This window comes from Platalea leucorodia (assembly GCF_965183815.1).
Source record: "Platalea leucorodia genome assembly, chromosome: 3".
NCBI lineage: Eukaryota > Metazoa > Chordata > Aves > Pelecaniformes > Threskiornithidae > Platalea > Platalea leucorodia.
The window spans coordinates 84,807,915-84,826,689 of record NC_138825.1 but is presented as its reverse complement, the minus strand read 5'-3'; the positions used below and the strand labels follow the sequence as shown (position 1 = coordinate 84,826,689).

Genomic DNA, 18,775 nt, shown 5'->3' with positions numbered 1-18,775 from the left:
CAGCATACAGCATGCAGTACCCTTTGAAGCTTTAAGTGTGCTGAGCTAGTGTGCCCCAGAAATCCTGTAGAGAAGTTAGGTCCAGCTTGCCACTGAGCTGGTGCAACCTGAAACACAGTGCTTCCAGCCCTCCTCTAGCTCTACTAAGGCGTATGTCCTAAACTGACATAAGTTGCATTTTTGCTTTTTGCATGTCTGTCTGTGTGCTTACAGGTATGCACATGCAGACCTGTACCTGCCTTTAATGCTTGTCTCTGTCAGTTGTGTACCTGTGTATACGCACACATATAGTAATAAGACATGCTAAAATAGTGAATTATCATTAAAATTAACGTTTTTCTATCCAACATTCCTTTCACAGGAGATAATAATGAACTAAATGTGATATTTTACTTGTCTTTTGAAACAATTACCCAACGGAAACTTGTGCTCAAGGAGAGCTAACTGTATCGGTACTCCTCCAACTACTGTGTGGTTAGAAAGAAGTTCAGATCATACTCCAGGAGGGAGAAAACGTCACTGATTTCACTGCTCCAGGGTTTTGCCTTTAGTTTTGAAATACACAGTTAAACTAAACACTTTTTATTCTTTTGTTATGATCAATTTACTGTCAATTTTTTCACTGTATGTTGAACAGAAATGTTAACACTATTTTTATGTGGAAGTACTTTTAGTGATTTCCTCACATATTCATGACTCACCTTTCATGCATAGCTCAATCTTGGAATTGAGAGCTTCTTGTTTTCATGTCAGTTCACAGGATTTGCTTATCCTTCCCCTCATTTATGTTGCCCTACATCTATAATTTTACTGTAGGGAAAAATACTGTTAATACAAGATTTTTCAGCAATATTTGTAGTAGCACCTCATTTTTAATATTACGTTAACATGTTTAGTGTAATTCCAAGTAGCAAAGATGATGAAAAAAGACTGTCTTCAAAGGCAGATTTGCCTGAAGAAGTGTATTTTCTATGTCCAAGATGGTATTACATTAAAAATGTCATTTTGGATTTATGTTTATATTTCTATTATTTATATTATTTATATTTCTACTATTTATACTTATATTTCTACTATTTACAATTATATTTATATTTAGTACAGACCACCTTCACTTTCACTACCATCTCAGTTAATTACAAACTGATTAAAGCAATGAATCAAAGTAAACACAGATATTCTGTACTCCAATTTAGAAATTAAAATCAACTTGTATAGAAAATGGCCTAAACTGTTCAATTTAATTCCTTTATTCATTCAATGCTTTAAATAAATTATATTTTTAAGTATAACATCATACTTGGTACATGTACTTTTCAAGTGATCTGGTGATTTTAAAATGTCTAATGTATGTATCTATGTTTATTGTACATATTCTATTTATAACAAAAATTGCATATTTTGTTCTGATATGTATTTTTCTCTGAGAGACTTTCCTATATTCTTATACTTTTCCTGTCATGTAGGATGTCTTAAATGATGACACAAGTAACTATTTAACATATTTGTTGTCATTTCTTTCTTCCTTTTTTCTAAAGTACATTTATCTTCTTTGAGCAGAAGGAACAGAATGAATTTTGAATTCTTTCTGTGTTCTTAAGAATACATTTGTATAGTACTTAAAATTTTGCTCCAGAATGTGTGAGTGGAAGGCAACAATAATCTTTTTTCGCGCAAAATGTTATAATTTGTCTCTTACCAATCTATGATGATCTTGAGCAATTTAATCTAAATAGACTGCTATTTTCACACATGAGTGGGTAACAATTGCCTCTGAGGTGCAAATGTGATGAACCGTTGACCGAGTCATTCAAAGGGAAAAGAAGCCACAAAAGCCATAATATATGCAGTGAACATAAGTCTAAATTGTTATCTTCAGATAACAAGTTATTGAACTTTTTTTAATGTAAACTTTACGTACACTATGATCTTTTCTGTAAACTGGATAGCTAAAAAGACATAAAGGTAATTATTGGAAACCAATTGCAGTGAACTGCAGAACAAAAGCCATTCCTTTTTATGATGATAATTGAGCAGAGCACTAGGCTTAGTAGGATAAAATGATTTCAAGCCTCTTAACATTGTGTTGATTAGGAGATTGAAAATGTGATGTCTTAATAAAGAGAAATGTACAGTTCTAAAACCACAGGTCCTTTTCTGCATTATCTTAAATATATGTATTTTTTCTCTTTGTTTTTCACATAAACTGCAGTGCTAAGGGCTAAGTCCCACAATTACAGGTTACTTTCCATGGGACCTTAATAATTGCCCAAGTATGGCTTTAACACTCATTCCAGTGAACCACATCATGTACTCTCTGCCAAGTCAATCTTCCTTAGTGTCCCACAGAGCAATAGCTACACCTCTTCCCCCCTTCTACTCTATTCCCTCTTCTGTTAAGGCTCATAAGGTAACTTTGGGGCTCAGAAACATGAATCACAAAATGACTCTAGTATTTAGGAGGACAAAGTGACATTTTCTGTGGCAGTTCCATGTGCAATCTTAGGCAAAGCATCTGAGACAAAAAAAGTGGAAATCCTGAATAAACAATGTTGGCTGGAGGTAGTTCTTCTGTTCCCTAAAATCATGACGCATTTCAGGTCACTGACATCAAGAATGATGTCCTGTGAATGATGGCCTGAATCTCCATCCACATTATTGTCTCCTAATTCTCTTTCTCTATCTTAGCTGTGGGTATTTTCTCAGAAAGAAAACAGCAACTCTTATGGAGGTAACTTCTTATAATTAATCATCATGATGCAATGTGTATAATTGCCCCAACATGAAACATTTCTACATTTATAATTATTTTGAAACGTTATCTGGCAACTACAGATTTCCAACTGCTGATATACACGAGTGAAGGGAGATCAGGTTGGAAATACTTCTGAAGTCAGAAAACTATATACCTTTTGTTTCTGCTATTTTGTTTTGGTTTGTCTCTTTCTGTTTGGAATTGGGTTGCCTACAGGCAATGATTTGGAACTCTGGCTACAGACATTTTTCTTCCTATAGGCAGTCCATAGGGGATTTCTGACCCAGATCCTATTTCATCCCTGCTTAAAAGCTACTTGCATGTGAGATGTGGAACACCGGTGTCATACAGGACAGTTCTGCACAGATGTCGGCTGTTGGTAATGATACACTACAAAGCTTTCAGTAGTCACAGTTAAAATGAGAGCATTTTCTTTTTCACAACAGACATGGCCGCCTGCTTATTCACACAGCTAAGAGCTCTTTTTTCTCTTTTTCTTTTTTAATGATTTTGTCATGAAGAGATAACATAATTTCTTGAATTGCGACAGTTTTTACCTGTCAGAATGCAAAAGGGGCAATTCCCTCTCCCCATCAAATGCAAGGCATAAAATGCAGCAGAAACATTGTGTTTCAGGTGAAAAAGGGAAAGACAGATGGCTGAACAGCATCCTTCATCCCTCTATGTGACATGGGGCAAGAAACCTCAGACCTAATGCTGTTAAAGACTATTCAGACAAAAGAGATATCAATGAAAAAATGTTGATTTGTTAAAAATAAAAATTGCATAGAAATACATAGATTTTAGTGATTATTTTTCCTTGGGAAGTATTCTCAAGGTTTCTTTAAAGGTTTTGGGTAAAAATGGGAAAGAGAGGAATGAACCCTCCAATAACTTGTTACCTCGTGGTTAGGAAACTCACTTGAGATAAAAGTCCTGAATTTAAGAGTATAATAACCCATAAGATGCAGAGCTATAAACCTTATTATCTAAAATTGGAATGCAGCGCCCTTACTATTAGTTATTCTGTCAATGAATTCAGTTTTGAAAAGGTCTCATTATAGTCCCACTTAGGAAGTGTTGTCAAATTATAAACACTTTCCAAGAAATAAGGAAAATATATGTTTTCCTGCTTGCTTTTTTTTTTCTTTTCTTTTTTCTTTTTTTTCATGACAAGCTATGTTTATTGGGTTTTGCCCCAATTCTGAGTCACAGGATTTTCCCAGTATATCTGTCATCTCATGCTGTAGTACCTGATCTTCCATTAAACAAACACAACCTCTAACCTTTCTAGTTGCAAAGATAACCTTCAAACTGTGAAGTGAATATATTTATTTTTATCAGCAATGTCTCATTTGGTCTGAAGCATGAAATTAATGCAAATTTTTTTCATTTATCACACTGTTTAATATTAATACTAATGCAATCCAATTTTTAATGTCAAGAACTATTTCTATGCTGATCAAAACCTTCAGGAGAAGAGATGGGAGGTCCTAGTGTATGCTCTGTGTCTCTTGTGAATGCTCTTTACTTCCACAGTCTTGGGGAGGTAAAGAGTGGGAGAAAAAACGAGTTTTAGAGGCAATAGTCCTCCATATCTGTCTTAATAATAACTGAAGCTCTTGTCCAATGACATCTATCTAATTTTACGGAGGTTCACAGCCTACAGAATTCCATAGACATTACAATTGCATATCCAAGGACAGAATTAGTACAATTTTATTTCTTACCTTTACTCATGTGATGGAAATCTAGTTCAAATTCTTTCAGATAAATTGTAATCTCAAAAAGGGGCACCTGAAGTTAATTATATAAATATCCAAAACCTACTGCCTATCTGTCTTCCATTAAATGCTTGAGCAAAGCAGTTAGTCATGGGTCTATTTTCACTAGGATTACCAAGAAAATGCAAAGACAACTGCAATGTCTGGAAAAAAAGAATCCATTGAGCCTAAAGGAAGTTAGATTTGTCATCCATCCTGCCAAAATCTACTTAATTGTCAAAAGCAATTGAAATAAAAAATGTGCCAGGAGACAGGTGTTCCTAGTGATGTTAAATTTGTATAAATAAAAAACAATAGAGATACAACTCTGTATCAATAACTGCAATGTTTCAATTAGACTAGAATCCCAGGAGGCAGGAGAGAATAAGGTTGGGTTGGGGTTTTTTGCTGTTTTTTTTTTTTTTTTTTACATAGCTCACTAGACTGTAGTTAGAGAAGACATTATATTAATTTACAGCTAGGAATTTCAACACTTTGAAAAGGCGGTGTTTGTATCAGGCTTTTTTAATATGTTTATGTCTGACATGATCTACTGGCAGTTCCAATCATTCTCCAGAGTAGAAAAAAAAAAAACAGAACAGTTTTTCTTGAGAATTTAGCAAGAATTTACTTCTTTGTAACAGAATAATAAATGGTACACCTCTTAAAGGTGTGAGAGGTTTCGGGGGGCAGTTTTTTGCTGCTTTTTTTGTGGATGATGAAACCCAAGAGAAAGGAAATTTTAACTCAAGTGAAACTTTTATTTAATCTGAAGCTATTCCAAAATAGATTGCAGCAGGAATTTTCCTCTTTTGCACTGTAGGATAAAGAGGTTTGGAAACAACCACACCAGATTTCTACTGTGTGTGAAAGTCACCTATTACTATTAGGATGAAGGAAGTGCAAGTATTTCCATTTAATATCTTAATTTTCAATTCCATTCTATTCCACTCCACATACCCACCTTCCCCCCCTGCCTCCCAATAATCAATTTGGAACCAATGATTTATAGTCCACTTTATTTTATACAAGCCTTTGAGCTGCACCAAGTACACAACTGAAATTAAGTCCCAGAGTAATGGCATGAGCTGGTTTGGGGTGGGGATGTGGGGGAGCATGGTGGTCAAAGCTATAATAGCTCTACAAAATCCTTGTGATATGTCTTAAAATAAACTGCAATTTTTCCTGTAGGCTGGGCTGCATTGCCTTTCACAGAGAAATTCATGTTTCTATTCTGATTTGATGAACTTGCCTTCCCCTCATTCTATAAAAATAATCTTTTTCTGTGATATGAAATTACCTTTGCCTGCACTGTGTCATAAATGGAGGGATTTACCTGAGACCACACATGGGGAAGAAGATGTGGAGCTTAGACACAGTAAGAGACAAGATGGGAGCAAACAAAGTGAAGGTACACACAAAAGCATTGAAGCAGTTGTTGCTTGCCTTGAAAAGCAGAATGGGATGAGTCTCAGTAATACTTCCAGCCCTGAGGAGGCTTTTATGGAGACTTGGGAAAGCATGAACAGCATGGACGGTGCTGTAGTTCCTCAGATTCTGTAGGAAGAATTGCTGAGGAGTTACCAACAGCAACAAGAAGAAATGAGACACATTCAGCAGGAGCTTGAGAGAACACGGAGACAGCTTGTGCAACAGGCAAAGAAGCTAAAGGAGTGTGGGGCACTCATGTCAGAAATGAGAGAGATCAGAGACTTGAACAAGAGACTCTAGGATGTACTGCTTCTAAGATTAGGTAGTGAACCTGCCATTGAGCTTGAAAAAGTAAAACCAGAACCAATTGAGCCGGAACCTGAGGTACAGAAGACCTTCAGTGAAGAAGCAAATACATCAATGTACTATCCTGCCCCTGTTCCAGTAATGGACAAGTATATTCTCGAGAATGGAAAGGTCCATCTTGGCAGTGGAATTTGGGTAGATGAGGAGAAATGGCACCAGCTGCAAGTAACACAAGGAGATTCTATGATTCTAAGAAACCTGTAGCAGAGAAATTCACTGCCCTTCCATTCTGATTAAAGCAGTAACCACTGAATTATCCCATCTTTTTCCTAAGTAGATACTGGCCAAATATTTTTGAACAGCTAAACAAATAAATAAAGCAGCATAATCATCAATATATAAATATATATTGGGTATATAAACACTTTGTACTCACTGAATTTGGGATAACTCCATTTGTTTGGGTGAGAACTTCAGCTGTTTAAAATCAAGAGTTGCCCTACAGCACTGAATAAAGCAATTCTAATTAATAAAAAAAATAAAAAAATAATTAAAAAAATAACCAAACCACCCCCCGTACTAGATCTATGTAAGTAAAAGTCTGAAGAAATGTTTTATTGAGAAATTATGCCAATATATTCACAATGCGTGGAGCTTTCCAATCAACTTTCTTTCTTGGCCAAAAATGTCCAAGTCAGCAAAAAAAGGTATATGGAGGATTTCTTTCTTCCTTAATAAACCTGTGGAAGGAGTAAGTTTTATGAGTGACAACCACATTTTCTATGGTCTTTGATGGTACATTTGCATCGAATTCATGCTAAATATGCTAAATAGTTATGTTTTACATACATTTTTATTTAAAAGATAAACAATATTGCAAAATCAAAATCAAAATAATAACTTCCTTTGCTGTCTCCCAGGAGCAATATTAGAGCTGTTATCCTCTAAGTATTCTCTCCAAAATACTTGGCAAGTAGTTCTAATAATTTGGCTCATAATTATTAAAAAAATACTGTCAAGGCACAGGAAAAAATACCTGGGCTACTCTGCAAGGGAAAATGAACCAGGAGCAGAGGGTCCATGGGTAGAAGTCCTGGGTGAAGCTGGTGAGGGTGATTAAGGCCTAGTGGTGCACTCTGGGAGTACAGAGCACCTCTATGTTGCTCGGTGGTTTCCAGGAATGCTCCTTAGGTGTGTAGCCCTGATAATCAACAGGGTGGTGAAACTTTCCCTGGGTGAGTTTAGAGTTTGACATTTACTCTGCCTGGGGGCCCTGGCTGCTCCTGCTTTCTTACTGGGGGGGGGCAACTGGTATGGGAAAGTGTTTGGGTGATGAGGCTTTAGGAGAAAGATATGAAAAAATGGGCTGTATCTTCAGGGACCATGGGAACTCTAGCAGGTAAGTAACCAGGTAAATGAGCTCTATTTTATAAATATCTTAAGCGTAACTGAGGTCAATTTTGCCTGCTTAATGCAAGGAAGGATACACTTGCCTCTAAGTAGCCTAGCACATTTTCTTGTTAAGTGGCCCTACTGTTGATAGCCTTTCTTATGCTTCAGTGGGTAACATTTATTTTTAAATTATTATTTTTATCATTATGGGTGAAACAGTGATGTAATTAACTCCAGTGAGAGTTTAGTGGATAACTACTGTGGGGCTGGATTTCTCCCCATATTTCTGTGTTATTTTGTAACTAAGCTGAAGAACCTTCCACACTACACCTGCCATTCTGCATTTCCCTTGGACAAAAGCAGAAAGTGTTAATATGAAATAATTCCAATTCCAATTAATAATTCCAATAATTTGCCAGAAACACAAGATCCACCAATGTCAGATCTTGCAAATCCTCTAGGAATATCTGCCCCCAGTGCCAGAAACAGTACTGCACACACACAAATCACAGGCTGCAGCTTAAAGTAAGTCATTTCCCTGAAAATACTTTTGTGGATTTTCGGTGAACATTTCCCTAGGTAGAACCTTCTTTTACTGCTTTCTAAGGCTATACGAAAATTATCTGAGAAGCTGGTTTCTTGCAAAGCAATCTGTAAGGAAGCTATTTGTAACAATGGCAGATTTAAAGAAATTTCTCATATGATTGCCCATTTGCTTTTATCTAGAATACAATTTTAAAAGTTTATTTTAGCAATAGTATTTTTTTGATCAATATTTATCATAAATCTAGCTGGTTTGTTTTAATTTTGCCTTCTTTGTGTCTTGGTAGTACCAAACTGTTCTGTCTTATCATGGACCGGGCTAGTCAACACTTTACCATGGAAGTTATTTTTTTCATTCTATGGGTAAAAACTGTATAAAATAATGGGGTTCCAGGTTTTGATTAGGGTCTCTTTAGCACTGCTTAAAGAATAATAATAATTAACTGATATACAAAATCATATCACAGAAAAGAAAACCAGTAAACAAGAAGTCATATTTCTTGTCAGAATGTTGCATTAAAAGAAATGACAGAATTCATTATTTAGATTATAATTTAAGAGTTTATGAATGTCTTTACTTGACCAGATCAAACCTGTCTCTAACCATGGCCCAAACTGGGCATGTGAAGAAGAGTGTAAGAACGATGCAAACGTATTTTACTTCCAGAACAGAAGAGAAATGTTAAGTGAATTCTTACTCCTTTATCAGCTCTAAGCAGAAACAGAAATACCAGAGCCTGGGATAAGCATATTTCAATGCTCTTCAGCTTCCAGTTGATAATGACCATATTAAAGAACCGTGTGCTTAGAATTATTTTCCAGAGGTTCTTTCTAATGTCTGTTCTTCCTCATTCATGAGGTGCTGAGAAGAGCAGTCATTCAGTAAGCAAAAGAGTTCCAAGCCATGCTCCCAATCATTTGCACTTGAGATATATGTTCATTCAGAAGTAGTATTTTAAGTATTTATTAAGCCTCAGTAGACATCTCCCTTGTAATTTTGTCCAGCAGATAATTGAAAACAGCTATGGGTTGCCCAGACTCTTCAGAGCTAGCAAATCTGGCTTCAGCCATGCTTGGCCTCCATTAACAAAGACTTTCAGATCCCATCTTATATGTATTCTTATAGTTCAATAATTTTACTAGTTGTGAAACTCTCTAGAAACCCACAGTGCAGGAACATCTGCTGTATAAGCATCTTGCAGTTGCTCATAGCAATGCACCTCAAATTTATTCTCATGGACATTAAGTGGATTGTGCAGCAGAGATATGCTAATGTACACTGCAGGTCCTGAATACCCAGATGTCCAGATCTAGTGCTGTGACTGCCTTTATAGACTATGTGTACATGTGCATTTTTCCCCTGCATAAAGACCAGAAGGTGGAGTAAATGATATGCTCATGTCTGTCCCTACAGAGCGTGGAGCTCTACCTGGATGCCAGAGAGCAGAAGCACACCCCTACTTTGCAATTTGGATGTAGTACAGGCATCATCTCAATAGGAAAAGTAATATCTTTACCATGAACAAATACTATTGTGAGATATCTGTACAATGAAACTTTGTCTGAACTCACCAGTTTGTTTTACATTTTCTCTTGACAAACAGCTGTTCAGATGGGAGGAGAAAAAAAAAAGCCTAACTCAGTTCTGCTCCTCTAAAACTCATCTTTCTTATAAAGTAGGTTTGCGCTTTGACACCACACATAGAGAACTAAACAACTTACTAATGCTCCTTGAGGAGACTTTGAAAGAATATTGTTTTGATGGACTCATCCAGCCTTTCTTGAAACACCAGAAGGGTAACAACATTATATGTTAAAGTAAAAAATATTTCACCTTTTCAAAATCTTGAGAGGTGTTGAATAAATGAAGGTGGAGTGGGTTTTTACTCAGAGCACAAGTAAGTTTGCTAAGTTTTACACACTCCCACCTATCTACAGTAGAAAGCAGATTATGTTAGGCTCCACAACAGAACTCAATGTGAAAAAAGACAGTAAAGTGACGCATTTTTGGACGAGACTTGTTGTGTCTTAGTGATATCCCGATCAACTTTCTGCTGTAGGAAGTTAAACTGTCAGACTTGCAGGCTTACTGTGGATGCTGGACAGTGCACGAACTCTAGCAGTACCTTACTCTGCGGGTCAGACTTTATGCACTCAGACATATACCTGCAGCAGCTTTATCAACACCTCCAAAATATTACTTCCTTTATAGGCTTGCTGCACAAAATATTGCATAATAGGACCTTTAAATAGTATTGGTATCCTCTTTTTTAGCCCTCCAACTTTTGGTGCTGTTAGGAAGCCAATCTCCCTATATACCTCATAAGATCAAATGAAAGAAACAAGCTCCTCCAGAGGTGGAGAGTCAGCTCCATCCCTAACTATCCTCTGCAGGAATTAATTCAATTTTAGAGAAACGCAAGGAAATCAGCCTCATAACTTAGCAACTCAGATGCCTAAACAGCCCAGATATCATCTTTCATCTGAACCTCTTCTCAGAGAGGGATATTTTATCATTAACATTATGTTATTTTCTATTGATGCTGAGTTTAACCATTCTATCAAAAATCTGTTCTAGAACCAATTGTTCTGTTGAACCAACAGAAATTTCAGTATCAAGACACTGTATAAAGGTGGTAAGTAGTTACGTTTGAACAGGACCTAGCATAACTGTTCTTACTTCCTGATGGAAACTTGGTAGGTATTATCACCATAGAAAGCAATGATAATTATGCATGACTATTAAATATGTGCACCAATTAAAACCAAATAAACAACAAAAAAATCCCACTCCTTTCAAATCAACATTCTCACTCATTTTTTTTAATAAAACTCTTGGAGCTGACCATGTTATGCCACTCAAATTATATTAATGAAAGCAGAGATTCCAGGAGAAACCACATGAATGGTTTTATTATGGCACCTCTGATCAAATGATTAGTAAAGAAGGGGCTTCTCAAACTTAATTTAGATACATTCCTTCTCCTTCCCCTGATTAGAATAGCTTCTCTACTGAGGAAACAGCAGCATAACACTACCACCCACTGCCCCGCTTCACACAGGTAAAGTCATAAGGGTAGATTAATGTTCAGGAGGAATCAAGTCTTTCCAGGTACAGTCATGACATATTTATTAAGCTTTGAAAGCTCCTCAGGGTAAGCTGGGCAGGCTTTACTTACTTTGTTTTGAATCAGGTGGAGTATGATCTTCACCTGCTGCAGTAAATTGGCTCTGAGCATTATAGTTCCTTTGTGTCGGGTTTTGCTTACCCACTTTGAGATGTCACCATCTTCCTCTACAGATAAATACAGTAGTGCTTTGCTGCAGAGAAACTCATCCTCTGAGCTATCTCCAAATAACAGGCAATCTCCGTGAAGAGCACCCACCTTATCTAGCATATTTAGACAAGGAAAGCTGCTGTTATAAAGTTATAATGCATGACACGATGAGCAACATTTCAGTGAAACTGCAATGCTTACTGCTCCAAACTTTTCATTCTACCTTTCCAAATCACTGCATTTGCATATTTTACACTTATTTGAAGGAAACTTTTGCATTTCTCTTATCAAAATGACATTGCTTTCCCTCTGCTGATGCAGAAATCATTAAAATTCTACTCATACAAGCTCATGGATGCTATTTGGTTTTAGTTATTTGTTAGTTGGAAAAAAATGGCTAGAACCACTTTAAGCTCCCAACAATATGATTTTTTTTTAATTGCCATGTTGTGTGTTGTTTTTAAATCATGCATTCAATTCTGTTTAAAATTGCATTCTGATTTGAAACTCTCAGTCTCAAAAGCCAATTGGAAATCTTGCTGATTATATTTTTCCCCCAGTTTCCAGAAACCTTCAATCACTACTGGCATTCAAAGTACATGAGGCATAGGACATGAGGTGCTGCAGTGTCAAGATATTAGAAATTACTGCAAGGTCTTCTCATTTGAGCCCATACCACCATGCCCACTTCTGGACCTTTTGATATTTATAAATAATAAAGAGGAAAATTACTAGTTTTGCTCTCAAATACTCAGCAAATGACTAAGCACTGCTTTCACTCATGTAAAATTAATTCACAGGCTTGGTGCCTGGCATTACTTCGCTATAAGAAATTGCATTGTATCTCCCATGCATTGAATATAGGACTTAAGGAAAAAAAAAATCAATAAAAGAAATTAAATATAGGCAGCCTCCCTCAAACAATAAAAATCAATGCTATGTTATCAGGTACCTAAAAAGCAGGTTTATTTTCAACATTAATCTGGATAGCAGTTTCATGGTAATTGATTTTTTTATACTTAAGCTGTCAAAAACTATAACAAGCAATGATTACTTGTTATTTTCCAAATTCATAAAAGAATTGATTCTATGGGGATTGTGGGGTTTTTTCCCCTTTCTTTCTCTGGCATTGAATTAGTTTTGTCACTGAAACCATTGCTAATCTTTCTTGTAGTGATGACAAAATTGAAAAATAAATATTCACTAGGCCTTAAATGGAACTGCTTTACCACTGTAGTGAATTTCTGTTTGTCAGTAAAAATAAGGCAACTGTATCTTTATTATTTTGACTGGTAAACAGTGTTGCAACTGTTATCTATGGCTGAACTAAATGTTGCATTAAATACTAAATATTATGTTTTCATTAAATGGAAAAGGACTTATTCTTAGAAAAATTAAGCTAAAAGCAGGCTATATATTGTTCATCTATTTCAACCAAACAGTGTTTATCTTTCAGGAAAACAGAGCATATCTACTACACGTATGGGCAAAAATATGTATTTTTATTAAAGTTTTCTATGGGTATTCTGAAACACTGGAAATCCTTAATATAAGGTGAAGTATGAATTCAGGATTTTTTTTTTCCTTATTTAATTTACTTAAGGATGAAGAAAGGAAGGCAGGACAAATCTGTAAATGACATAATTTCATGCAATCTAGAAATAGAAAAGTTAAATATAAAATAAGATGCAATTTAACAGAAGGTTATTGCAAAATGAATACATATCATCCTGTTTCAGGGATTAACTTCAGTTTTCAGCAGTTCAGTGGAGAGGGAAAAAAAGAAAAAAAAAATCAGGAAGAATTTCTGTACAAAATCTAAGACTCCCTGGTAAATACTCCTGGTTATTTTATATAAACCTTATCCCATTATACCATGTACTTAGAGGAAGAATATTATCTGGAGAGTAACTAACAAATAAAACAATCTTTACACTGTTTTGATTTATTCTGACAATCTACACGTAAAATTCCTTCCAGTTCCCCAAGACAAATCAGAGCTGTAACAGTCATACTTATTCCAGGCAATTTGTAACTACGCGAGAGGTTTATTAATACAAACTTGCTTTCCATAAATAGCGGTGGCAGCTGGAGCAGCAGCCAAGTTCGAGCTGGCAAAATTAACATAAGAGAGGCACACACCCCTTCAATAACATCAGTATTGGCAACACTGTGCACAGTTTCTGATCACATTTATTATGAGAGTGGCATGGCTGTAGACAACCTAGAAGATGATATATAATTAATATTGATATGCAGTTCTGCCCCAGAAGAAAAAGGGGCAGACACAAAATTCCTCGATAAGCATTGTATTTTGCTTGTTATGGTCTGTGGAATGAAGTATTACAGACTATTTTTTATTATTGGATAGGTATAACAGTTAGATGTAGAAGACAGATATGAGGTTTTCGACTCCTTCTCTCTACCCAACTGTAAAAGCACTCTTCAGTATGTTTAAATAATTTATTGTCCAGTCTTGTTTTAAATGTCTCAAGCTTTGTAATTTTCAAGACTTGCCATGCAAAAATATTCCATATTCCAATACCAAATATTATTAAGATTTCATTCACTCCCACTTTCTCGTCAGACATGCAGCTTAAATCTTTCCTTTTTTAAAATTTCAACAGTACTAATTCATCCTTTCCCTTTTGTACTGATTACAGACTTAAGTTAATAGCAGCTTTTTCCCTGTTTCAGCTAGCACAGAAGAATTTCTATTATGATCTTTCTCTTTTAGGTGTGTGGTCAATTTGTATTGTTTAATAAATTTTTGATCCCATCTACTTTAAACATTCTTACAGTATCACCTTCCTCTTCATTGTTGCTGAGGTACAGTATTTCTTTTCCTACCACTGTATTTTAATCTTTTCTATTCCCTGATCATTTTTGACATTTTTTCTGAACTGTCACAGTAATTCATCACTACCCTATTGGCAAAAAGATGCCAAAAGATGCAATCAACACTGTGAGCCAAAGATATGAGGAAGATTATGAACCTTTGTAAATAACGCAGCCAAATGAACGATATATATTACCATTAACATATTAAAATATATCACTATGCCAGTGTTTAAATATTCCCACATTATTAAAAGAGCCTGGAACCTTCATTAACCATAAACTTCTTCATTTTTTATTTACTTTTTTTTTCTTTTTTCCCCTCTCTGATGTGCAGAAAATTGTATTTTGATAGCACAAGTTATAAGCCACAGGATTTCTCTTTGAACAGATTACATTTTTTCAGTTGAGATGAGAATGTTTTCCTTTTGACATTATGTTCTGTTTCTGTGTATTCTTCATGTTAGACATTGTTGTCATTATTGCACTATAGTCAGATATCTGCCCTGTAGAAACAGTAATAAGAATTTTTTTTCATGGCTTACTATATGATGTAATAAAATGTACTAGCAGTACAGCAGGTTTTTCATTTCAATGGTTTTCAAATAAAAAGGAAGAAAGAAATCACAAAATGAGGAATCACTCCTTAGACGAAAGGCATAGATTGTCACTTGCAGATGTGTAACCTTTCCCAGAAACTACAGAAAATCTGAAAGATCTTGCAGAAGATTCTCCATTTATTAGTCAACATCCATTATCATCCTAAAGCTCAGCCTCTCAAAAGACGGTCTATGGCCTGTATGAGTACAAAAAAACACACACAAAAAAAAAACCCAACCAACCAAACAAACAAGAAGGCAACACTCAGGGGATTCTTCTACATTTCTATTTTCATATGTTTATCTGTCACCTTGGTGTCTTAGGACCCCAACTGTTAGCAGAGCTCCATTGTGATAGGTGCTTCACACATGCATGTAACAATAAGAGGCAGTCCTAGTCCTAAAGAAAACTCACAATGAAGATGTGTTGCAATGCCACCTTCTAAAAGTACTGCACCAACAGTGGGTAACATGAGCTGCAATTTTCTTTCAGTTCTTCCAAGAGATTAGAACATGGAAATAAAATTGTTTAGTGTTTAAGAGTAGTGAAACTTCTGTAAAAATCCAGTATCATGTCATTCGGTTTGACTTCCCATTGCTTAAAAGAATAGAAGCTCTTAGTATGAACAGGTAATACTTTCCCAATACAGGGAAATCACTTATCAAATATACTGAATATTTTCTTTAAATATTTGCAAGTCTCAAAGGTTAAGTGACAAGGTTAAGTGTCTAGTTTTGCACTCTTTTTGTTCCTAGTGTGCTCTGAGGTTTTCCTTAATGATAGGATTAAATATGGTTTCCAGCTACAAACAGTTGCTTGTCGTTCCCTGTAGGTTAGTCTCTATATTTTCTGCTTATCACAGACAAAGAGGAAATAACTTTCTCAGTCTTTTTGAGTCTCTTAAAATGCACACACTTTGGGGAAATCATATTTTCTTGAAGGAAATGAGGCATGACCAATCACACAAAACGTGAGAAAATCCCTTGATAAGTGACCTTTGCCACGTGTAAAAGAAGCTGTTCAGTGGCTGAGGTTTCATGGATTTCATGCATGAAAATCAGATTTTCTGGCCACCAGTGCTGTTCAGTAAATAAATAATCCATCATTGTGTCAAACAGTAGAAACACGAAGATACTGGCATTGCTGACTGAATAGAGGTTTTTAGTTAGCAACTTATGCAAACCCTATGTTTTGTCTTCAGGAGCTGTGCATGTCTTTTTTGCAGTGTTTAGTTTTTATTACTTGAACTTAGGTTATTCGTGTTTAGGATAAGTGTGAATGAACTCTGTGGTAGGGACTATACGACCAATTTGACTGTATATGCCCAGATGCATATATATAAAAAAGATATAAATAATACTATCGTACAATACACTCTGGGAATGCTTTTTTGGAGCCTTTCACAGGGGAAGAAATCCTTCTGCATTATACTGTTTTAGAAGAATGCTAGATACTTTTCTGAGGTATATTAGAGGCATGAAGAACCACATACCCAACACAAACTCGTATAGCTATGTTTTACCTCAGTGTGCGATGTAAATTTACATGAACTGGTAAAATATTATTTTCTCATCTATATTTCATGATCCTTGTTCAGAAGTTTTATTTATTAATCAAACATTTTTCTCACTTATATGTAGGAGATACTCTTCCATGTTTTCTCTAGCCAAAATTGTCACTTTTTTCTTTTTTTTTTCTTCTTTTTTTTTTTTTTTTAAAGGAGTGAGAAACTGCATATTTAGCATGAAATGACTGCACAAAAGGATTTTAAAAATCATTGCATAGTTGTCTCTCTCTTTTCTTTGGACAGGAAATTATCTACATTAGGTTTAATTTTGCTTACCCAAAAAATATTTAATCATTTGACATATTTAGTCTCATATCTAGAATTCTAATTCTTTAGTTTATTGTGCACAGTTTTAATTGCCACTCTTATAAAATCAGGAAATATTAATTATAATAAGGCAAAATTCTTAACTCCTTAGAATTGGTCACTGTAATAAACAGCTCACTTTTTCCTATTCACCTTCTGGTTTCTGTGGACAAAGATGTGTCATGACTTCTTTAATCCACCACGTAGCTGATGCTGTTTGGTTTTCAGCTCCTCACCATTCCCACTGCTGATATTAAATAGATAAATAAATATTAAAATATATTTTTTTTTATTCTCCTCATGACATGACAAACATCTTTCTTTTACTACTTGTGTCTTTTTGGTCTTGGGAACAAGACTCATTTATCCAGTTTACAGGCTTATTTATCCAGTTTACAGCTCCTTTCTACCTATCATATACAACTGCAGATAAGTTACTGCAGTCACTCACTCATTTTAATATTCTGCAGCATGGACTCAGTATGCGTTATCAAAAATATCAGGTGTGATCTGCAGCTCCATTAAAATATATTAATAATATAAAGCCATGTAACTAGATGTAAAAATAAGTTAAAATAATATTGTTGAGTATTTTTGTTGTATTTTTCTTAGAGTAAATTAATTTTTTTTTCAGAGTTACAAAATTTCCTGCATCTTACTTAAAATTCACACTACTTTAGCATGTGAATATGAAAAGATTTATTAAGCTTCTCCTTAGTACCCATCAGACTGTTTAGAAAATCACTGTTGGATCCCATCTATGGGTCGAGTTAATAACTTATTCTGACAGAAGAAATATTGGTTAATTTTCTTTCATAATCTTATATATAAAACTTCTAAAAAGTCCTAACTGTTCAAATACTTAGTGTTGCTGTTTTTCTCTTTTATTACTTACTTATAATGAGAGGTTGCATCAGGACAAATATTAGAATCATGTACGCACACACACACACACAAACAAACACACAATATTTTATTGTGATTTGTCCATGCTGGTGTGAAAATCAAGACAAAAGTGTTTCTGATACAGTTGGTATAAGACAACTGTGTGCTCATGAACATATATATAAATTTAGTTGTTCTGGTTTATTTTAACTTGGTGATCAGATCAAGACTACATGTTAGCTCATTCATGTTTTTAGAAAAAAATAAACAGAAGTCTTAGAAATCATCTTCATTAAAAAAATCCACATCTGTTTGTAGGAAAAAGATGCAGAAAAGCCCAAAGACATTTAGCAAAAGTCATATGATGCTAATTTTCTTGTGGAAAAGCCTTGAGTCTTGCACTCAACAGCTTGCTTCCTTCCCTGAAAAGGAAATTCCAGGTAGTCTGTGCTGGTCACTCTTCCTAAATCAAGGCTTTCCGTATGCCCAAGGCTTTAAGTTTGATGAAAAACAACAGACTGTCCACAATTTCTTCTAGAGTAAACCACGTTTGCCGAGAGGACAACAATGCAGACCAAGCATCCCCTTAATCTGGCCTCTCCATCAGCCCATACTGGATGTGTATTCTCTTCCAGTTCTGTCCTGTGACAGTTCTGGGAGACTTCAAGTGCAGAAGTGAGTGGATGGTTTCACAAAGATGAATCAGCATTCCTTAGGCATTTCTTCAGTTTTAAAGGAAACATCTGACATGCTTTTTCTTTCCTTTGTAATAAAATTCTGAATGGTATTTCGTCGTTATTAGATGGCTTGTTGAGGAAGATGCTTGACTGAAAGTAGCAGTGGGTATACATTCTTTGAATGTAAACAGTGTGACTTCTATAATGGGAATAAAGAATGCAAGCAAGTAAAATGAATCAAACAATAGCAACCAGCTCCTGCTCAAAGGCAGGATCTTAACTTCAAAAAGGTGTCACTGCCATAGCATCATGCTAATATAATAAGGCAACCCTTGAAAATTACTTTTCTGGTATTTTCTTCTATCACTGAGATTTCCAAGACTTTCTCCATTCAACTGTTCACTCTCTTTTATTTATCAAGAAGCAGAATTAAA

At 35.3% G+C, this 18,775-nt stretch overlaps 1 pseudogene across 1 annotated transcript; it reads left to right on the top strand.

Annotated features, from left to right (window-relative positions):
* Positions 1-5,808: 5,808 nt before the first annotated feature.
* Positions 5,809-6,519, top strand: LOC309587363 (BEN domain-containing protein 5-like; annotated as a pseudogene). Its single transcript has one exon. The product of its transcript is annotated as a BEN domain-containing protein 5-like (transcript).
* The last annotated feature ends 12,256 nt before the right edge of the window (positions 6,520-18,775 follow it).